Source organism: Dipodomys merriami, unplaced genomic scaffold, assembly GCF_024711535.1.
Source record: "Dipodomys merriami isolate MVZ:Mamm:240054 unplaced genomic scaffold, mDipMer1.0.p SCAF_13, whole genome shotgun sequence".
NCBI classification, from domain to species: domain Eukaryota; kingdom Metazoa; phylum Chordata; class Mammalia; order Rodentia; family Heteromyidae; genus Dipodomys; species Dipodomys merriami.
In genome coordinates this window covers 8,489,770-8,495,769 of record NW_027202604.1, presented here as the reverse complement: position 1 = coordinate 8,495,769, position 6,000 = coordinate 8,489,770, and positions in this window count along the sequence as shown.

The following is a 6,000-nucleotide window of genomic DNA, read 5'->3' as shown; positions in this document are numbered from 1 at the left end:
GGTCTTACATAAAACCTAAAACAAATTCTGAGTTTAATTTTTCCACTTTTACAATGTTTATGTGTGTGGAATCATTCTTCAGAAAAAAAGTTATTTCTCCTACACATCATCTGGAGCACACTGGATCCCTCTTGCAGGTAGAAGAACCAAGAGTTTCCTTGCCTTTCCCTTCCCCTGCTGGCCTGTCTGAGACTGCCAGGCCCCAAGGCTGGATCATCCTCTGCACCTCAGGTGGGATGTGTTAGGAATAGCTTTCTAGTGCAAGACAGACAGAAAAGCAGAGATCTTAAGTCTTGCTGTGGTGTGTTGGTTCACTAGAACCAACTGTTAAATTTGCAAGAATTTTGTAAGCCAAATATTAAGGCATTGGCTTGAAATCAGCTATGGTGGGAATATTTGCACCACAGAAACTGGCAAGAGTTAGAAAACAGAGCTTCCTTTCCTGCAAGCCTGGTGTTCAACATTTGCCAACCCGCCACCGCTTTTGGATGTTCAAACTACTCTAAGAAATAATCAGAGGACCACACATTTACCTATGAGAAAGCACTTTGTAGAAAAGGAAGTTGAAAATAACCTAAGTATCCTAAAAAAAAGTGCACTAACTGAAATCCTATGCAGCCTCTAAAATTGTATTTTTAAATCTATATTGACATGAAAAACGTATCTAGGGCATATAAGGAGATATGAAGAAACTAAGACCCCATATACTGTATAAGAGGAATTTTGTAGGAAAATAATGTGTATAGAGAGGGAAAGTTTAAAAACCTAAGTGGTATCAGTGATATCTTAAAATGGTAAGGTATCAGAATATATTATATTCATAAACTGTTTTATTAAATGGCAACTCCTTTGTACAACTACCTAAAGATAATAATTTTTAAAATGGTGTGGTAACAGGTCACCTTGATCATCTTCTTTATGTTTCTAGGTGTTTAATATTCCATGGTAAGCGCACACTGCATTTGTAATAGACATACATATACATATGTATGTTTGTTCCATCAAGAATGAAATAGTGAGAAGAAACTATAAAATTAACATGCTCACCATAACATTTACTAATCCAAGTTGACACCAATTGGGATAAGAGGAAAGATGGTGACTTTGGATCAAGTTGGATATGCAAAATTTTAGTTCTCTGATCTCTTAAGGATCAGACTGATTTGCAGAACTGTGTATAGAATTACACTTCTGACCTCAAAGCCACAAGAGCAGTGACTGAGGTGCTTAATGTATACCACTTAAAATCCTCTCCATGCCTCTCCCTTAGGGAAGAGCCTCATTTTCCCATGAAGAAGGGCATTACCTGGAATGACAATCAGGACTTCATCTCCCACTCACTCCTCTCCACAGCAGGAGTGTCTTACCTATTCAGAGAGTTAGAAAGAGGCTCTTTGGAAACTAGCCTGCAGATGACACAAGTATTCTAGACTGTCTCCCATGCCTATGTCATAGAAGTGCATGGTATTGACCAGTTATGCCTGTGCCTGGAGGTATGTACCAGTTTCATCCCCTTGTCCCTGGCCACCACTCTATCCCACATTATCCAATCACCTTTATTAATAATAAGGGTAATCTTGTTTCCCACTCTCTATAGCTATCAATTCATCCCTAATTTCTAAGGGCAAGGAAGAAGTGCTGCTTTTAGCCTTTTTCAAACCCCAATACTGTTAGTGTTTTTGTAGAATGGAAACTTCTAAAAACAGGTTTGAGTTGTACACACCCATTTTTGTATCCCTGGCACTTGGTGTGTCCATTTATACACATATACGTTTTCCACAGAAGACTGGAAGTGGAGGGAAGGAGAAAAATGAGTTGGGGCAAAAGATATTGACTTGAATCTCTCCACCCATTTCCTTTTATTTCTTAATGAATTTAGGAAGAGTAGAACCCTTGTCTCAAGCAGATTTGGCCCATTATCCCCATCCTTAGTTTAACGGTTGGCATAGCATTTGTGGCTTAAATAATTTATAGTGATCAGTGGGAATGAACACAAGGTGAAACGGGGTCTCATCTGAGAAAAATCCTCAGTAATGACAGACAGGGGAGAGGTAGGGCCATCAGCTCTTAATTACATTCTGTCTTCTCTTGGCTTTCTCCTGCATTCTCTTTCTCTCCTTGAATACACATTTTAAATAAAGTGCACATTTTAAATGGAGGGAGATGGCTTAGTACTCAATGTAACTTTTTGTTACCTTGTCTAGAGCCCCTGACTAACTTACTCCTGAAAGTCTTGCTCTCATGAATTGGCACCAATTAGACACCTTTCTAGGTAGAGAAATAATTTGCTTAACTGCATAAGAAAATGGCCACTTCAAGCCCTTTAAGAATTTTGGTTCTCAATTACCCAGCCTTACTTCTCCTGTGAAGTGATAATTAGAGTCTGGATGATAACTGGATTACCAAGGACATCTCTCCCGACAGCCGTTTAACACCTAATCAAGTGTTAAGGTCGTAAATTATGCATTTCTCAACAGCATTCAGACCCATTTGAAAACAATTTGAAACAGTTCAAGAGTTCCTAGATGGTCTTCAGTTTTACAGGGCTGTAGAGGGTCCTGCTTAAAGGAATTATCTGCTTAGAAGAATTACCAGGTTAAAGGAATCACCCACTTAACAGACTCAAAGTGTAAGGCTCTCTCTACTCGCTAATTGGCTACAGATCATTATTTTCGTTAACAATTCAGTGTTCTCCTCCGATGTAAGGGTACATAGAGAATTTTCCACAGCATCTCCCCAGGGAGTTCAGGTACCACATTCTGGAGAGAATGTAAAAGGAGGAAAACGGATACACAAGTAAGGCTCCCCAATTTTGTTTTTCGTATAACTTCTTCAAAACCAGATCCTAAAAATACAAGCTCAATACAGGAAAGGACAATCTATGCTTCTCAGTTTTAGGTTAGAGGCAACAAAGGATATTGAGAGGGTAGGGTGGCAAATGTGGGAGAAAGACACATGCCGTGCTGTGCCATCCTTGAAAGAAAATCGGGTTTTCTAAAGCCTACGGCTCCTCTGCTAACACAGTCCCTCTCAGGATTGTTCCTCTCTCTCTCTCTCTCTCTCTCTCTCTCTCTCTCTCTCTCTCTCTCTCTCTCTCTCTCTCTCTCTCTCTCTCTCTCTCTCTCTCTCTCTCTCTCTCACACCATCATCCAGTTAGGTCTTCAGCAATACCAGACACTTAAGCAAACATCCATGACTCAACAACCAGTGATCACCACAACCCTATAGTTTTTCGTGAAATTTCCCCGTCATTGACCCATCAGTCCCTCTGCATTCCATTCTGCTCCTCAGGAAGCAGCAATGAGGAGGTCTTTGAGGGTTCTAGGAATTGTACACACACACACACACACACACACACACACACACACACACACACACACACACACACACACACACGTCAGCCTGTCTCTTACTCTCCTTTTATAACAGCAGTTAGTTACACTTCTCTCCAAGCCTATCTGAGAAATCTGTTTACAAGCTCTGTCTTCCTCTTAGAGGGAGAAATGGCATAATTGGAAGCATAGATTACACCACATAATTGTACCACAATAAGGATCCATCTTCAGTCCAGCCCAATTCAATTAGAATATTTTTACTGCTTAATTTGATCTTAAGAGCCTTGAGGGAGGAGGGGGGGAATCTGTCTACTTGGAGAACAGGCTAAGTCTGATACATAGGATTCTTCTCTTTCTCCTTACCTGCATCTCAGTAATGTCCCACGTGTTAAAATGATAAGATCCATCCTTCTGCGGGACTTCATTCCATGGAACAATCTGAGTTGTTTCTATTGCAAATTCACTGACTCCCTCCAAAATGGATACTCGTTTTTTTTTGGCATTTTTTGTTGTTGTTGTTGTTATTTTCTTTTCTCTCTTTCTGTCCTTCCTTCCTTCATTTCTTTCTTTCTTTCTTTCTTTCTTCCTTCCTTCCTTCCTTCCTTCCTTCCTTTCTTTCTCTTTCTTTCTTTCTGTTTTTCTTTCTCTCTCTTTCTTTCTTTCCTTCTTTCTTTCTTTCTTTCTTTCTTTCTTTCTTTCTGTTTTTCTTTCTCTCTTTCTGTCTTTCTTTCTGTCTTTCTTTCTTTCTGTCTTTCTTTCTGTCTTTCTGTCTTTGTTTTGTGGTTTGTGGGGTTATTTTTGAAATCTGGTTTTGAACTCAGGGCCTTACACTTGGTAGGCAGGTAGTCTTCCCACTTGAGCAATCTCCACAGTCCTTTTTTGCTTATCAGTTTTTAGATAGGATCATGTGTTTTTCCTTTTCCTAGAGCTGGCCCTGGACCATGATCCTCCTTGCTTATGCCTTTGACATACTTAGGTTGATTACAGCTAGAATAGCCCAGCTTGGTTGAGAATGGCCTTGAATAGCCCAGCCTGGTTGAGATAGGTTCTTACTAACTTTATGTTCAGGCCTGGAAACTCCATCCTCCCAATCTCTGCCTCCCAACTAAAAACAGATATTTTCTATTCAGTATACAATGAGAGATGGGGGAGGGGGTTCTGTACAGCATTATTTCTATTATCTTTCCTCAAACAAATATAGATTTTTCTAGAAAGAATATCAAACTATATGTCTACTTTATATACAGTTTTAAAACATGTCTATAAAAATTTATAGAAGCATTTTTATTTTGTTCTGACTCATTTTACCATTGGACCTCTGGGAAGGCTATTATACTAAATTAAAAGGCATTAAAGACTTGGTCTTCCGTTTTCTCCTTTAGTCGTTCATGTGGAGTTGTGTTTTCTTGCAGTGCAGTCATGTTTGACAGGGGGCCTTTTACTCTCTGCGATCCCCCAGCGTATGTCACATAAATACAGATTTCCTCCTCTCCCTGGAACATTGACAGAAATAAATCACTTGTAAAGCAGGCTCTGGTGATAATCTCCTGAATCATGAAAGGATTTCTTTTATCATATATATGATAACTCATGCTAACTAACGTAAAGTAGTTAACATAAAACTATGTATCTCAAATTAGGTATCTTTTTGTGTGTTTTTTTATTGTAAAAAGGCTGTACAGAGGGGTTACAGTTACATGAGCAAAGTTATGAGTAATTTGTACATTGTTGCCTCCTCCTTTGTTTTCCTCCTACCATCCCTAAGTTAGGTATCTTTTGAGGACTGGACCAACAAATGCATCCCTCAGGTGGTAACATACCTGTGGTGAGTCCTTACTCTCCTGTCTTCTCAGGTCAAGGGAAAAAATCAGGCTTGAAGCTTACTCTCAAAGGTTTGAAACTTTCACACACAGGTGAGACTTAACTGCAGTGGGCACTTTCCCCAGTCCCTATTTGTTTGGGGTTAAGGTCTGTTCCCAGGGTTTTACTGCCTCCTAGTTCTGCCTCGGGACACTTTCAAGGGTGCCCTTCTAGCCTACGAATGACTCTGACTACAGATGGATAACCAGCCCCCAATGCATTTCCATTGTGACCTCAATCCCAGGCTCAAAGATTGTGAGGGTCAACCTCTCTAGCCATAAAAGAAATGCAAATCAAAACAACATTGAGATACCACCTCACCCCAGTTAGAATGGCTATAATCAAGAACTCTAATAACAACAGATACTGGAAGGGATGTGGATAGAAGGGTACCCTACTGCATTGTTGGTAGGAGTGTAAACTTGTTAACCCTTTGGAAAGCAGTATGGAGGTTCCTCAAAAGACTCCACATAGAGCTTCCCTATGACCCAGCAATCCCACTTTTGGACATTTACCCAAATGATCATAAATGGCCATACTAAAGCTACCAGCACAACTATGTTTATTGCAGCATTATTTACCATAGCTAAGATATGGAACCAACTCAGATGCCCCTCAGTAGATGAATGGATCAAGAACATGTGGTATATATACACAATGGAATTCTATGCCTCCATCAGAAAGAATGACATTGTCCCATTTGTTAGGAAATGGAAAGACTTGGAAAAGTTATATTAAGTGAAGTAAGCCAGGCCCAAAGAAACATAGGTCCCATGATTTCCCTTATTTGTAATAACTAATATAT